Source organism: Kogia breviceps, chromosome 13 (assembly GCF_026419965.1).
Source record: "Kogia breviceps isolate mKogBre1 chromosome 13, mKogBre1 haplotype 1, whole genome shotgun sequence".
NCBI classification, from domain to species: domain Eukaryota; kingdom Metazoa; phylum Chordata; class Mammalia; order Artiodactyla; family Physeteridae; genus Kogia; species Kogia breviceps.
In genome coordinates this window covers 42,587,375-42,603,950 of record NC_081322.1, presented here as the reverse complement: position 1 = coordinate 42,603,950, position 16,576 = coordinate 42,587,375, and the positions used below count along the sequence as shown (strand labels likewise).

At 41.2% G+C, this 16,576-nt stretch overlaps 1 protein-coding gene across 2 annotated transcripts in view; it reads right to left on the bottom strand.

Annotated features, from left to right (window-relative positions):
• The window catches only part of SLC16A10 (solute carrier family 16 member 10), a 134,096-nt gene that overhangs the window by 88,461 nt on the left and 29,059 nt on the right, over window positions 1-16,576 (bottom strand). The window lies entirely within an intron of this gene.

Below are 16,576 nucleotides of genomic sequence, written 5' to 3'. Positions count from 1 at the left end.
TCTAGGCCTGCGGGCTTCAGTAGTTGTGGCACGTGGGCTCAGTAATTGTGGCTCGCAGGCTCAAGAGCGCAGGCTCAGTAGTTGTGGTGCACAGGCTTAGCTGCTCTGTGGCATGTGGGATCTTCCCGGGCCAGGGCTCGAACCCGTGTCCCCTGCATTGGCAAGCGGATTCTTAACCACTGTGCCACCAGGGAAGCCCCATTTGTGCTTAGAAGCAGTCTGGGCCGGCAACATTCTGTTTCTTCATAAGTATGTTTGTAATTATCCTTCAAACTATACAGTTAAGTTTTTGCTCTTTTCTATACATAGGTTATATTTCACAGTAAAAGAAAGAGAAAAGGAAAAGGAAAAAAGCAGCTCAGAAAGTCACATCACATGACCCTAATGAACACTATACACCTTCCAACTAAACTTGGCATAAATAATGGGTGAACTTCCCTGGGCAGTCCAGTGGTTAAGACTCCACGCTTCCACAGCAAGGGGCACAGGTTCGATCCCTGGTTGGGAAACTAGGATGCTGCATGCCGTGTGGCACGGCAAAAGGAAAAAAAAAGAATGGGTGAAGTAGAGTCACTTCGCTCACTTTGTTTATATGTGAATTCAGCTTCTGGAGGATTTGAATCAAACATACAACTCTACAGGATCATTGCTCCCTGAGGCAACCAGGGACCTTCTACACAGATCAACTTCAATACTATCAGAAGAGCTGGGAGGGAACCAAGGGAAAAGCAACCATCCAAACAGCACCGTGGCAGGCCAGGCACAGAGCCAAGGGCTTTCCACATACATATGTCATTTAATCCTTGCAGCAACTCTGCAAGACAGGGAGCACGGGTTCTATTTCACTGGTAGGAAAGCTAAAGCTCACAAAGATTTATTCTCTGAAAGCCCACAGAGCTGGTTAGTAGGGTGCTGGCTCAAGGTCAACGTGCTGAAGATTCATTCATCAAATACACCAAATTTATTGATTCATCAATGATGGAAGAAAGATCTAGGAATTGGAAAAACAAGCAAACCATCAAGATGAATAAGACAACCAGGCTAGGGGTTCAAAGAACAGATTCTAATCTCAGTTCCTTGACACACATACCTCCCTGACTGAAATACACTCCTGCCATCCTGTACCCCATTTACTTATTTATTCCAACTCTTACTAGGTAACACAACTTTTCTGAATTCTCCAAGTCTTCTACAATGTTAGTGTATTACTTCTATAATTGGAAAAAAAAAGTATTTGTTTCACTTTATGCTTATATAATGTACACTATATACCAGGCAAAGTTCTAAGTGTTTTTTTAAATATTAACTCATTTAACCCTCATAACAGCCCTATGAGGAAGGCATCATTAGGATCCCCCTTTTACCTAAGGAAACCAAGGAATAGAGAAATTAATTTGCCCAAGATTACATAGCTAGCAAGTAACCTAGCCAGGATTCAAACACAGGCAGTTGGATCGTGCTCTCAACTACTATACATTGTTACCTGTCTATTAAAAAACAGATTATCCTGAAAAACAAAACAGAACAAACCAGACTATCCTGGTGGGAAAAAGCTACTCTATTATCCTAGAGGACTCAAACAAAGCAGAGATGGGCAGGTGGCAGCATGGATGATGACTAAATAGAGCTCAAGTCTGGGGCCCAGGGATGGGGGGTACACTAACAGAAAGAGAGGTACCTCATTAATAGCAGCAGCAAACAAGAGTGGCCTTTCTGCCTGATAAGACTGCAGCCTCCCTGAGGGCAGATGTAATGCCTACCAGACCACAAGGCAGCTCTACACATGCACATCAGGATGCCTGGTGCTGAGAGAAAATCAACCAGGGCACCCAAAAAAGGTAAAGGCCACCCAAAAAAGAACAGCCTGGGGAAAGATGCTTCCTTCCAGGCACTATTCATACGTAAACATCAAGGAAATGGCCACATGTCAGTGACAGGTTCACTGAGGACTGCCACATAAACAAGTTTCCATACTACAGAAGAAAGCCTGTATGTGAATTTAACAGGAAGATCTGCTCCCCTGGAAATCTCACTGTGCTGACTCCACTGCGGAGCATTTCATCTAGAACGCATTCCCCTGACCTATATATCAATATATATGCTCCAGTACCAACGTTTGTCTCACATTTTTGTTGTGATAGAAGTAGGGGGCAAAGCCTTAGGGCATACAAAGAGGTGCTTTAAAGTAAACTACATATTCTGATACAGTGATGTGTCTCATAATTAAATATTCCACTTCATCACTCAAATGTAGGCTTCCTTAATTTAAAGTGTGATGGCCTGAACTTAACATAAAACCTGATTTTGGAATTCTAGTTTATATAAATTATTTTCTCTCAACCAGATGGAATCCAATGTGCCAAAGCCAAAAAAAAAAAAAAAGAAAGAAAGAAAGAAAAAAAGTAAAATTCAAAGTAATTATGAAGGCGAAAAGAGGAAACAAGTGTCTCTATCAACTGTCTCAGGCCTTCTCCAAACAGGTTTAACAGGATTTCTACTTTGTCCCACTGCCTTTCCCTTACCTCTTGTCGCGTCCAGAAGCCCAAGAGAAAGGGCAATTTGGGGAGGGGAGCTATCAGTAAACATTCTGAACATAGGACTCCATCCTCAGAGTGTTTGGATTTAGATCATGGAGGACTCGAGTGCCAAGTGGTTAGTCTGTAGTTATACAAATCTGAAACTTAAAAATCACTTTGAATTAAACTGAATTTAAATACAGAATAACAGCTTTATCACTAAAATAATATTTGTCAAGTATGTACTTTGTTCTTCCACTCTGATAAAACTGGTTTTATAAACAATAAGTAACTATTAAAGCCACTGAAAAGAGCAAAATATTGATAATTCTGACAGACTCTGATGCACTGCCTACTCGCTAAAGCTTTACCCTCAAAGTACCATATCAGGTAGGGATTGTTTTTCCTCCTTTCCAACACTGAACTCAACCATATTGTAAGTTTCACATAGTTCCAAATCACTGTATTTTTCCATTTCCACCTGGCTTTCTTGGAAGCCTAACAGGCTGCATGGAAAGATGAAGGCTTTCCAAGGTCCAAACGTACAGCTGCTCCTTCCAAGGCCAGCTCTAAAACTGACGTGGCTGCCTCGTAGGCATCACCCGATCAATTATTAATGCCTTGTAGCCTTTTCACATTCCACTCTTTTCCAATTCACTGGAGAGGCTTACTACTTAACTTAAAAACCCATTATAACATAATGCTAAATGAAAAATTAGTACGCTATAACTATGTACAAAGTATACACAAACACAAGAACTGGAAGTGAATGTGAAAAACTAAAAGCAGTTAATTTGCTGGGGTAAAGATTTTTCTTGATTTATAAAATACTATTATTATTATATTGTTTGTGCAATTAAAAAACCACTAAAGAGGTAGTAATCACAATCTGTCACTGGTTAAGCACCCTTCTATAAGGGACAACACATCCTCTTTGAAGAAAGAGAGGTATTGGTTCTCTCCTCAATAAATAGCCTTTCTTAACAGATTGCACTTCGTGTGTATACAGGTGGAACTATTCAGAATAGAGAGGTGTATTATATGGTCCATGGAATGAACTTCTTCTATATTCCTTCTTAAAACCAACTGGTATTGTCTTGATCAGCTAGCCTTTTTCCGATAGAAGAGTGCCACCTCCCCTTCTTACCAGACCACTAAATAACCAGTTAGTAACCAATAAATATATAAAAGTGTGAAAAAGTGATTAAGAGCATAGTCTCTAGTCTAGAATTAAGTATGGGTTTGAGCCATGGCTTCACTGACCTGCTCTGCGACCACAAGCAGATTAATTAAACTCTCTGTGCCTCATTTTCCTCAAAAGTGGAAAGATATCGCCTACCTTGGAGGGTTTAAGGATTAGGAGAATAATGTAGGTAAAAAAGTGTATAACTAGTTCTCAGTAAGCACTCAGTAAATGTTAGCTAATATCATATTATATATAAATTATAATGTTAATTGATAATTATCAGAGCTAAACTGATGGAACGATTCAAAGAAACAAACTTCCAAGGGACTAGAACCCTGTTCTAAGAGGATGACACAAGAGTATCCCTGCCCCTTTTGGCCTCGGCGGAGATGAGAAAAGATACTGACAGAGTCTCAGGCCAAGAGCCAAGGAGGCAGCATCGGGGGTTGTGCTGCCTGAATTCACAGGGAACCTGGGAGAGAAGTGGTCCAGCCCATGAAGGCTCACTTAGGCCACCTCAAGGAGCCACAGTTTAAACAGCATCCCTCATCTCTATGCACAACAGAATCTTGCTTTTCCCTTCACTCCTCTACTTCCTAATCTCTATTTTGTATCCAGTGTTCAGAAATAGCCTCTTTACCCTTTTCTCCTACTCTGTCTCTACCTTCCATGCCCTTTACATAAATTGTTAGAGAAGCAGATAACAAGAACCGTGTCACTGGAGAGCTGACTCTGTGAGAATACATGATAAACAGCATCCCTTATCAGATAAGGCATACACCAGCAGGAACACTGTGCAGTGCTGAAACTGCTAATCTGCTGTACACTAGTCTCATGACACAGAAGACTGCTAGCTACAGGAAGAAATAAATGTTTCATCCATACCTTTGTTTCTTTCACAGCACCTGGCCTGGGCTTGTCCCCAATTGGACACATCCCTTGCCTGCTCAAAACCCCACACTTAGAAGAAAATCAAGCTCTTTACCCTGGCCCCTCCACCTCTCTACACTGGACAACGTCTTTCTGTTCTGTGCCACCCTCATCCTGCCTCTCAGCCTTTGCACTTCTGTCTTGCCCCTCCTGGAAGGCTATTTCCCCAGATCTTCACATGGCTATGGCCTCTCGAGTCTCAGATTAAATCGGCACTTTCTCCAACAGGACTTCCCAACTAAGAATGCCCCTTTCAAGCACTGTCCCGTTACTTTCCTCAAAGTCCCTGCCACTCCATGAACTTCATATTGACTCATTTACCGTTTCTACCACTAAAATGTAACTTCGATTAGAGTAAGGACCCTATCTGTCTAGTTCACCACTGTGTCCCTGATCCCTAGCCCAGTGACTAGCACATAGAAAAGGGCTCTTGATTTTTGTGGAGTTAATAAATAAATGAGTGATAACCTCTGAAGATGATAATGCTACCTAATAGTTATCGATTGCCTACTGTTTGCCTCCACCGTTCTAAATACTTTGTACTCATTATCTCATTTAAACACTCAGACAACATTACAAGGTTCCCCATTTTACGTGTTAGAATACCAAGGCTTAGAGAGATTAACTTGTTGTAAGGTCACTCAGACAGTAATTGGCAGAGCCAGGATTCTGGTCTGATTCGTAAAAGAATATATAAGAATATAAGAATAGGGGCTTCCCTGGTGGCTCAGTGGTTAAGAATCCACCTGCCAATGCAGTGGACATGGGTTCGAGCCCTGGTCCAGGAAGATCCCACATGCCACGGAGCACCTAAGCCCATGCGCCACAACTACTGAGCCTGTGTTCTAGAGCCCGTGAGCCACAACTACTGAAGCCCACATGCCTAGAGCCCCGTGCTCTGCAACAAGAGAAGCCACCGCGATGAAAAGACCATGCATCACAACGAACAGTAGCCCCTGCTCACCGCAACTAGAGAAAGCCTGCGTGCAGCAACAAAGACCCAATGCAGCGAAATAAAATAAATAAATTTTAAAACTATATATATAAGAATATAAAAATTTATATTCTTAGCCATGGTGCTATACTATCTCCAAGTCAGATTTCTTCATTTGTAATATGATAATAACCATGTCATCTCACATGACTTAACATGTTTATTATGAGGAACAAATATATAAGAACAGATTGGAAAATATAAAGTGCTATGCAGATATATCACAATACCCTAAAATAGTCACGAACTGCCTAGGATACATCTAACTAGGTCAAAAAGAAACTCGGTAAGCAATAAAATTCTTTAATCTCACACTTCATCTCTGGTACAACTGTCAGCAGTGGCGTGAATCTGACACTCCTAGATATATTTCAGCATAAGTCAATACATGTTCTACCCACCTACCCTTCCGCTGCTACTGCATAACTATGAAGTATGGGAAGAAGCCAACCAAAGCATTAATGTTAAAAAGAGGACCTATAAATACCAAGAAAATACTCCTGGTGAAGTCAGCTTCACCTTTATAACCAAACACCAGCAAACTGGTTCCTCATTCATCATGTGGGAAAACATGAGATAACTGGAACAGTCTTCAGAATCTTAGTGTCTCTGATGCTAGGACTTTAAGATAATTTTCACTAACGTAAGTGGTTCTCAACTGCAAATCTAAAAATAAGGCACTATTGATTATAATTCTAACATTTATGACAAATCTGATATACACATAAACGTATGCCATAAAATGTACATGTGCCTGTGTCTGAACAAAGCCACTACTGATTCAAGTTACAACTGCCATGCGTGTCTTCGCTAAGAATGTATCATGTAAGTCAATCGGTATACAGAAGAAGGAACATGGAGTTTGGAGTCCAAAGGTCTAGGTTTGTGCCATAGGGTTTGCAGGTACCTCTTGTTTGATCCAGTCAATCTGAGCCTCAGTTTCCTCAACAGCACAGTGAGGATGATGATAATGATGATGACAATAACAATACCACCAGCATCCCACATGTTGGTCAAGTTAGGATTAAGGGTGTTATTTATGCAAAAATACACCAGAAAGCATAAAGGAGTAAACAGACTTTACATTTTTTATATAGAAATTGGCAATTCTAACAGCAAATAACCAGTATAAATAAAAACTTTTATTGATATTCAGGAATGAAGAGAGTTGTAGGAAATACTTATTTGACCATAGAAATATCCAAGGAATTACACTCCCTTATTCAGACTATCTAGAAAACTTAACAGAGGCAAAAAGATCTCAAGGGCAATTTGATGAGACATCAAGAGAGTAGTTTTTTGGCAAACTCGCCAAGTCAGATACTTTTTCAATGGGTATTAATCTTAACGTCTTACTGTAAGCGTGTCCTGGTTTTTCCAGAATATGCTTTTCCAGAAATTTCAAGGGAGGTAAGTGAAAACCACTCCATGCCCATATACATTTATCAAAACATACTACCAGTTCTACAAAGGCTCTCACCCCAAACTACTTCCATTAGCCCTGGAGATGAACTAATAATCTGTAACTTAGTAACACTGCTTTTAAGGTTGATAATGTGAGCTTTAGTGCGGTTAGTTAGAGAAACAGAAAGATCTTTGGATTAAAATAAGTCTCTGCAGATTTCATGATCTATTTAGATATAGTTGAGGAATTTAGAAACAAAAATAAAGACTAATTCAGAGTTAAATTATTTTTATTAATAAAATTTAAGATATTTTAATAAAATACTTTTTAAACTATATTTCACCTTCCCAGTATAGCAGTACTAAGGTTAAAGTATGATTATCTCTAATGAATTGTGCTATTTAGCCATCAGCACTTATGAAACTAAGCACCCCTAAAACTGAGTTCCCTTACCAAATTTATAACTACTCTCTCTATCCAAAACTTTATTCCCTTTCTTGTCCCCTCTGACCTCAGTCCTGTGCTAACTGAACACTAATCAACCAGAGTCCGATGACTAAGGTTGCTGTTGTAGATAACATCGTTAATGTACTAAAATTGCTGTTGTCGATATTATAATTAAAGTACAAACTCAGGTTGTCTCTCCAGGACCAGATGGCCTCAAAGACCACCTGACAAGAGATTTGTAAACCGGAGACATCCTGACTCCGAAACCACAATTGAGAAATGTCACAGAGATGTCACAAGATGATGAGTAACCCCAGCTTCTTTGTTCTTTCCCTTTGAAACATCCCCAACTCTAAGACCACGATGAAGTAGATCTGAGGCTTGTCTCCCACTCCCTTGCTTGGCGCCCTGCACTAAAGCCCTTACTTTGCTACAGACACCCGCTGTCAGAGTTTGGCTTTCTGTGCCGTGGGCACATGAGCACACTTACAATTCAAAGTCTTACTAATTAACAGTGAGGAAAATTTCCAGATACTGCACAATGAACTGAACTCTGACAGTTATTAAGGGATACAACTGCAGAGGTAGGAAAAACAGTTGATAAGCAGAGTTTATAAACATTTGTTTTTCCTATAGAAAGTCTGTAAGGAACATTTCCTACTTCATGTCTTCAGAGATTTATTTTTACATCATACTAAAGATCACACTAAAAATTATCACTCTCTGCCACTCCCACTCAATAACCTAAGCTAGAGTAAAGTTTTAGGGATTCAACGAAGGAAAAGCACTCTATTGGGGAAACTGAAAAACTTTTAAAGTTTTTTTTTGCGGTATGCAGGCCTCTCACTGTTGTGGCCTCTCCCATTGCGAAGCACAGGCTCCGGACGCACAGGCTCAGCGGCCATGGCTCACGGGCCCAGCCGCTCCGCGGCATGTGGGATCTTCCCGGACCGGGGCACGAACCCGTGTCCCCGGCGGACTCCCAACCACTGCGCCACCAGGGAAGCCCCGGGGTTTTTTTTTTTCAAGTTATAAGTACAAAAAGTCTATTTCTCAGCCATCAACCAACCCTGAATAGTTAGGTTCAGAATGAGCCGATAAAAGGCCCTAACTTAAGAGCTGAAAGCATAGGGCCCTCTGTATTTCTATGGCCAATCCCACCAGCCAAAGTTTACTTACTTCATGGCAACTACAAAGCCCACTGCTAATCAAGAACCCCTCCTTCTTATGTCTGAGGATGAGATCACCCTGGATTTAGACCAATCTTCTCTTAGGACCTCAGGGTGTTTGGTTTGCCCTAATGCTTCTTGTCAATATGTCCTGGAGTAGAGCCCTGGAGCCCATGGCTTTTTCCCACCTCTGACCGGCTAACTTTCCTGCTTCTTCTCGTCCAGCCCTGACCCCCTGGGCCTTCTTGGAGATTTAAAAAAGAAAAAAAAGGGAGGAGGTGGGATTTATGTCACTGTCTCTCTGATGGTAACATAACAGAAACTGTACTGCTCTTTTTCTGATGAATGAATGTTGGTGCCTCCTTTCGGGAGGGCATTTAGGTGAGAAAGGACCCCTCGAGCTCAGGGTCACAGAAGTTAGTATGAAGAAGGACAAAAACAAATCCAGCACCCCAGGGAAACTATCTCTGATGAGGGGCTCCGATTCCTATTTGCCCCTTAGACCTATATCAGAATATTTAGGAACTTTTACTGGTTGTCAGCCTATTGGAATACAACAGAATCAGACGAAGTTACTGCCAACTCCTGATTCTAGGGTTCAAACAGTGAACCAAGTAACTGAGGGGCAGTGAGCCTCAGCCAGTAGGTCTCCCTGATTTAATCCTCACTAAATTAGACACCGAGGAAGGAGACTGTCAGACACAGATCCTTCTCCAGAGGCAGCAACAGTCTCAGAACAACACCAACACATACCTGAGCGTGGGCATGAATTACACAAGTGAATAAATAATTGATCCAGAGGCTGAAAGGGAAAGGATTCTTTTACACTGTAGTAATCTGAAGAGACTTCTTTGAAGAAGAAGAAGAAATAAAAATCCAGAAGCAAAGTTATTGTGGAACCAGGCAGAGATCAGCCTGCTGGGATGGGGACAGGTGGGAGGAATGGGCTATAGTCCGAAGAAACGCCTGAAGATAAAAACACACACATGGGGAGTAATAAGATCCAGCTCACACCGGCTCCAAGATCATGCTGATCTTTTCAGATGGAAAGTTAATAGGCAACATGTGAGTAAAAGGCAAAGGTGAAAATATTATGCCACGAACAGGTGAGGCAATGATTATTTTCTAGATGAAATGATTCTCAGTAATGAAGAACTGGTAGTAAATAAAATACCAACAGCAGTATCTAGTCATTATGCTCAGCACCCCTCTCCCAGGAGATGGGCAATGGTCAGCAACTGAGGGTGAATCCAACCCAGCAAACAGCCTAAAAAGAACCCACCAATTCTCTCTGGGAAGCAGAAGCTGTGCTAAGTGTGCTAAGAACTTGATAAGAACCGGGCAACAAGAGCTCTCACCTAAACCAGGCGTTATGTCTGCACAGAAGAGCTGCACCTGAAGGATCTCAATCGTGTCCTGGAAGCTTTCAGAGCAGATTGAGACAAAAGGCCAGAGTCCCTCCCCAGCCAGCCACTGTGGAGAAGGGAGTTCTCACTGGTGCACAGTCCAAAAAGCATTAAAGTTTCTCTTGCCTGGAAAATCAGTGACCCAGTCCAGCCAGAATCGCAACTCCTTTCTGACAGCATATTGGGTTCCATCTTTAAAATCCCAAATCATCTCCTTCTTTGTCTATGCAACTGAAGTGGGCTTCTAGGGAATACCAAGAAGCAGACTAGACTAAAGCAAAGGGGCAGAGTCAGGTCCAGGTTTAGGACATATAAGAGCAAGACACGGGAGGCTGTCAATGAGGGGAATGCATGAGCGAAGGGCCATATCTATCAAGGCCAAGAGACTCACAAGCAACCATGAGGGCAAGCCATGGTCAAAAAGCCCATGAGGGGCTTCCCTGGTGGCACAGTGGTTGAGAATCCGCCTGCCGATGCAGGGGACACGGGTTCGTGCCCCGGTCCGGGAGGATCCCACGGGACATGGGCTCGTGTCCCCGTCCGGGAGGATGCCACATGCCGCGGAGCGGCTGGGCCCGTGAGCTGTGGCCGCTGAGCCTGCGCGTCCGGAGCCTGTGCTCCGCAACGGGAGAGGCCACAACAGTGAGAGGCCCGCGTACCACAAAAAAAAAAAAAAAAAAAAAAAAGCCCATGGGCTCCCAAAGTGAGAAACCAGGACGTTGACAGGCACAGGGACAGGGGAACAGGAAGGAAACTTAGTTTGGAGCAGAAATCATTCCTGGCATTACGTGCTCACGGGAAAACCACCTGCTTAGTATAGTAAAGATGTGTTCCTGCAGAACTTACTGTATATAGTGGGAATATAGTAAATTCAGGGTAATTACTCTTCTGACCAAAAAGCTTCACAGGTCCGTTTTATCACACATTAGATTTCATGTCTGTATGATCCAACTTGAAGAGAGCTTACCTTTCTATCTGAAACAAATCAACAGAGGCCACTGAAACTGTGCAGTCACAGTAAAGAAAAATAAAAATTTTTAATGATAAAATTCATGCTAATCTTTATGTTGTGCAATGCCAGTCTTAAATGCAAATATAAGAGTGTTTAGGGACTTCCCTGGTGGTTCAGTGGCTAAGATTCTATGCTACCCATGCACGGGGGCCCAGGTTCATTCCCTGGTCAGGGAACTAGATCCCACATGCCTCAACAAAGATCCTGCGTGCTGCAACTGAGGCCCGGTGCAGCCTAAATATAAAATAAATAAATAAATATTTTTTAAAAAAGAGAGTGTTTAACTCCTATGCAGAATCACTGAAATTACACAATTTACATTTCACAGCCCATCCCCAGAAGGTACCTGGAGCTAGCCAGAAGAAACAAATTCAAGCCAGGCTCAAGAAGGTTGGAAGGAAGAAGAGAAGGTGCTGTGTTCGTGCAGCCAAAGCAACGGGAGCATTCCTCTGGGCACAAGGGTACTCGTGGGAAGAGCATGGACTCTCAGGGGTGGGTGGGGAAGGGGGGCAGTGTTGCAAGCATACGCTCAGGGCCTGATGGCTGCTGGCTTTTCTCTTCTGACCACCAACCAGACCAAGGCTGTGGGGAAATAGAGCCAGGCATCTCTCCTGCCCATTGGCCAGCCACTGCAATCCATGCTAAGGGACACCCAAGGGTTTTTAAACCTCCACACCTGGACAGAGTAGACACCTGGATTGGGGGCGAGCTAGAGGCGGACACACCAAACGTGCCAGCGTGCTGCCAGCACGGGGCGGGGTGGGCTGTCACCACTCCCCACAACGCTGCGAAACGTAGGTACCTGACCCCAACCCTCCCTGAATTTGTACCCAGGCCCCAGCAGGAGGCGGAGGATGACAGTAGAACATGGGCCTCCTCCTCCCCAACATGAGCCAGTCACCACCCCAGGTGAAGGGTAGCAGTGGACATGGCCGGTGGCTGGAAGGGGAAGCAGAACAGGGCCTAGGGATATGGAAAGGCAGAACTGCACATGAGCCAGGGCCCCAAACCTCCAGCACAGGCTCCATTGTCCCACTGGACCTCATTTACAAAATAAGATCAAATATAAAATTATTAAGAAGTTCAAGATGCTGACAGCAAAACATTAAACCAAGCATGGAACCCTTCTGAGCACACAGCCCTTTGGGACTGCACAGGCCACATGTCCAGAAAGCCAGCCCCCTGCCTGATTCTCTGCTATAACATGAAAAAAAATTTTAAAGGAGACTAGTCTGTAGCTGTCCACGAAGTTTCCTTAAACTACGCTTTAAATGGAAATGGAATAACAACACAATTTCTCTAAAAAATATGTTCTGCCAAATACAATGAAATCTTGATAATGCTGGTGCCAGAGAACTAAACTAATCCGGGCCTGCAGGGTAATTAGACTGCTTCAACTCCTCGAACAGAGTGAGGGAAGCATGTGTGTCATTCTGTTTTCCAGGTTATTATTTGACCCGTGATTCATTTAAACTGGAGGTTTAAGAAGATGGTCGTATTGTATACACAAAATCACTTGGCAATAAACATTCCAAATACACTTTGAATAAATAAATAAATGAATAGAAATATTTGACTAAACACTTTATATTTTTTACATTAGGGAAACAAAATTCCTACTTGCCTCATATCCACACACACATACACATACACACACACACACACACAATTTAAAAATTATTCCCCATAAAATAAGCTGTATTTCAGAGTGGCTTAGATTATACCAGAAGTTCTGAAGAGTAAAAATAACCCTGTCACCTTTAGATAGATTTTGTCTAATCAATTCTTCCGCTTTTTTTTTTTTTTTTTTTTTGGCCATGCTGCACAGCATGCAGGATCCCAATTTCCTGACCAGGGATCCAACCTGTGCCCCCTGCATTGGAAGCTCGGAGTCTTTTTTTTTTTTTTTTTTTTTTTTAAGCTCGGAGTCTTTAATCACTGGACCGCCAGGGAAGTCCCATCAATTCTTAAAAAAAAAAAAAAAAAAATTAAACATTCTGCAGTGATTGCAACAACTCTAATACCTTGTTCAAATACTAATAATCATCACTATGATATGATGGCCATCCTCTTTCCAAAATGGCTGTCAAGTAAACTACAGTACCTGTTGGCACACAGCATAAGTTAAAGTCACCAAGATCGGTGCTTAAAATGGTTCATGGATGGGTGCTGGTCCATCAACTACTTATTACCAGTTCACGACAAGATAACTAAAGAAACAGAGTGTTTAGAAATGTTTATAGCAATTTGAAAGGGGAGTTTTTTATATCTGATAGATTTATAATATAAAATACAAATCCAACATTATATGTTGCTATTTTTCTTCTTTTAGTAATTTTGGACTGGAGATATACACACAATAACAGATTCCTATTGGCATTTTACTTTACTTCCATTTAAGGTATGAAATTTATACTGTGTAGAAACTCTTAAGTGCAGAAAAACATATTGAAAATGCAAAGGCTGCCAGAGTTATCTGGCCCTAAATTAAACTAAGTTAAATCTCTAAAACAGTGACATGTAGGAAAACTAACATGTCTCAACTCTAATCTCTGGTGCAGGGGCCCATTTTTGTGTACTTATGTATACTTTAAAACAATGTTAATGAGCACATTTCACACTGGTATTATGCCAGTGATTATAAGTAGACCCAGAAGAAAATGTTTTATTTTTCCAAGAATCTGAGAAAGTATTACACAGAAGAAAAGGAGAAATGGAAGAAATGCTTCATGAAACCCAAACTAGAGATGTTGGAAGAACAATGTCAGAGTCCTTCTCTAAATATCAGTGTGATTCTGCAATATGAAGATGTGCAAATCAGCATTTATAGAGACAGATGCAAGCAATACAGTTGTGACCACATTTTTAATATTTCTAAATATTTTAAGTTAATTTCTATGATGGATGTTCCCATTAATACTACTTAATGATTTAAACCAGCCACATATTTAAAAACTGCCCCTCCCTATGGGACTTCCCTGGTGGTCCAGTGGTTAAGACTTCACCTTCCAATGCAGGTGGTGCGGGTTCGATCCCTGGTAGGGGAGCTAAGATCCCACATGCCTCAGGGCCAAAAAAACCAAAACATAAAACAGAAGCAATATTGTAACAAATTCAATAAAGACTTTAAAAATGGTCCACATAAAAAAAAAAAAAAATCTAAAAACAAACTGCCCCTAATCAGCTTTAAAAGAAATTCCTTTATCATGGAAATTATGAGTGTGGATACATAAAATATTTGAAGGAAGACATCCAAAATAATAAAAATAAAGACCAGAAATCCTACCAGTACCATGGTTTCCAAACTAGTAAGGTTATGGAGTTCTTTTGTAGTGTTCTTTAGTTTCCAAAATTCCAAGTCCTAGATAAGGCCTGGATCTGATCAAGGTTCAGACAACTTTAAATATATTCACCATAAATGTTTTTGATTTTTTTCTGAGAGCCAGAGTTAACAACCCATGGCACAGTGGGGTTAACAGCAATTATTTAAGTCCAAAAAAAATGCATCCTATTTTATTTGGCTTACTCACTCCTTATACTAAGAGGTGAAAATCTGCCTTTTCCTTTCTTTTTTTTTTTTTTTTTTTTTGGCGGTACGCGGGTCTCTCACTGCTGTGGCCTCTCCTGTTGCGGAGCGCAGGCTCCGGACACGCAGGCTCATCGGCCATGGCTCACGGGCCCAGCCGCTCCGGGGCACGAACCCGTGTCCCCTGCATCAGCAGGCGGGCTCTCAAACACTGCGCCACCAGGGAAGCCCCCTCTTCCTTTCTTATATTAGGATATCTACTGATACCTAAGCACATCTGTGTATCTGATTATAAAATCTAAATATAATACAAAATATTACTGCCAGTACTTCATGGCTTCAAAATGTCCTGAATGCAAACAAACGGCAACAATTTTTAAAACATTGTAGAGGACTTCCCTGGTGGTCCAGTGGGTAATACTCCGTGCTTCCAATGCAGGGAGCCCAGGTTCAATCCCTGGTCAGGGAACTAGATTCCCACATGCTGCAACTAAAGATCCCACGTGCCACAACTAAGACCCAACACAGCCTAAATAAATAAATATTTTTTAAAAAAAAACAAAAACACCAAAATGACAAACTGGGAAAAATATTTGCAGCTCATATCACTGACAAATGGCTGAGCTTCTCAATAAGTTAGGAATTCCTACAAATCAATAAAAAAGCCAACATCCCAGTAGAAAAACAAAGGATAGAAGAGACACTTTAGAAGAAGGAAATACAAATAAGTGACTCTCTGAACACAAAAGATCCTCAACCTTATCCATAATTAGTATTAAAATTACCCACATAAAATACCATAATGATTACCTATTACAATTTTCCATAATATAATTTTACCCAGAATAAGAGAAACATGTTATAATGAAATACCACTCTTTCTCTAACACACTGTCAAAAGCTGTTAACTAATTGTGTTAGTGCAACTGAAGGTAAATTGTGCATTCTCATACTACTTTTGGGAATGTAAAGTTGTACCACCTCTATGGAGACAATATGGTAAGTTTTGTTAAAATTATAAATACATACCAAAAAGCATATTATTGGGTCAAATGATAAAATTAAACTCAGATGGCATATATTAGAGAAATATATTGTATCTATGTTCAATTTACTGAAGTTAATAACTTGTGGTTATATAAGAGGATATCCTTATTTTGAGAAAATACACATTGAAGCATTTAAAGGAAAAGGGCAATAATATATTCAACTTATACTTAAATGGCTCAGAAAAAAGGTTTCCTCGAATACATGTATGTATATGTAAATGCACACAGACACAGAGAGCAGGAGAGAGAGAAGAGAGCAAATGATAAAGCAAATGGAATAAAATGTTAGGAGATGATAAAGGGTTTTCAGCAATTCTTTATACTATCCTTGCAACTTTATTGTTAAATAACGTTTTTAAAAGCGTGGAAAAATGCACACACCCTTTGACCCAGAACTTTCCCTTTTGGCATATAAAACCATTTGTCAACTCTTGCTACAGACGATGAAAAAGGATGAAGCATCTCTATGTGTGTGGTCTGACTGGGCCCATCTCTAAAATATTTAATTTAGTTTAGAAAGCAACATTGAATATTTACTACTTTTACCCTGTTTACTTCCAATTAGAATCTGAGGGGACCTATTTGTGTGTTGGTGATTTTTTTTGTTTTTTTGCCTGCACTGCACAGCATGTGGGATCTTAATTCCCTGACCAGGGATCAAACCCATGCCCCCTGCATTGGCAGCGCACAGTCTTAACCAGGGAAGTCCCTGTGTGTCAGTAATATTAAGTTCAATCCTCTTTTCAGAACTCCTGGGCTGATTTAGCCCAGATGATAAGGTCTGTTCAGAAGATGTAGCACAGAACCTTAACCAGGGAAGTCCCTGTGTGTCAGTAATATTAAGTTCAATCCTCTTTTCAGAACTCCTGGGCTGATTTAGCCCAGATAAGGTCTGTTCAGAAGATGTAGCACATGGTTACCAAGGACAGACAGCCC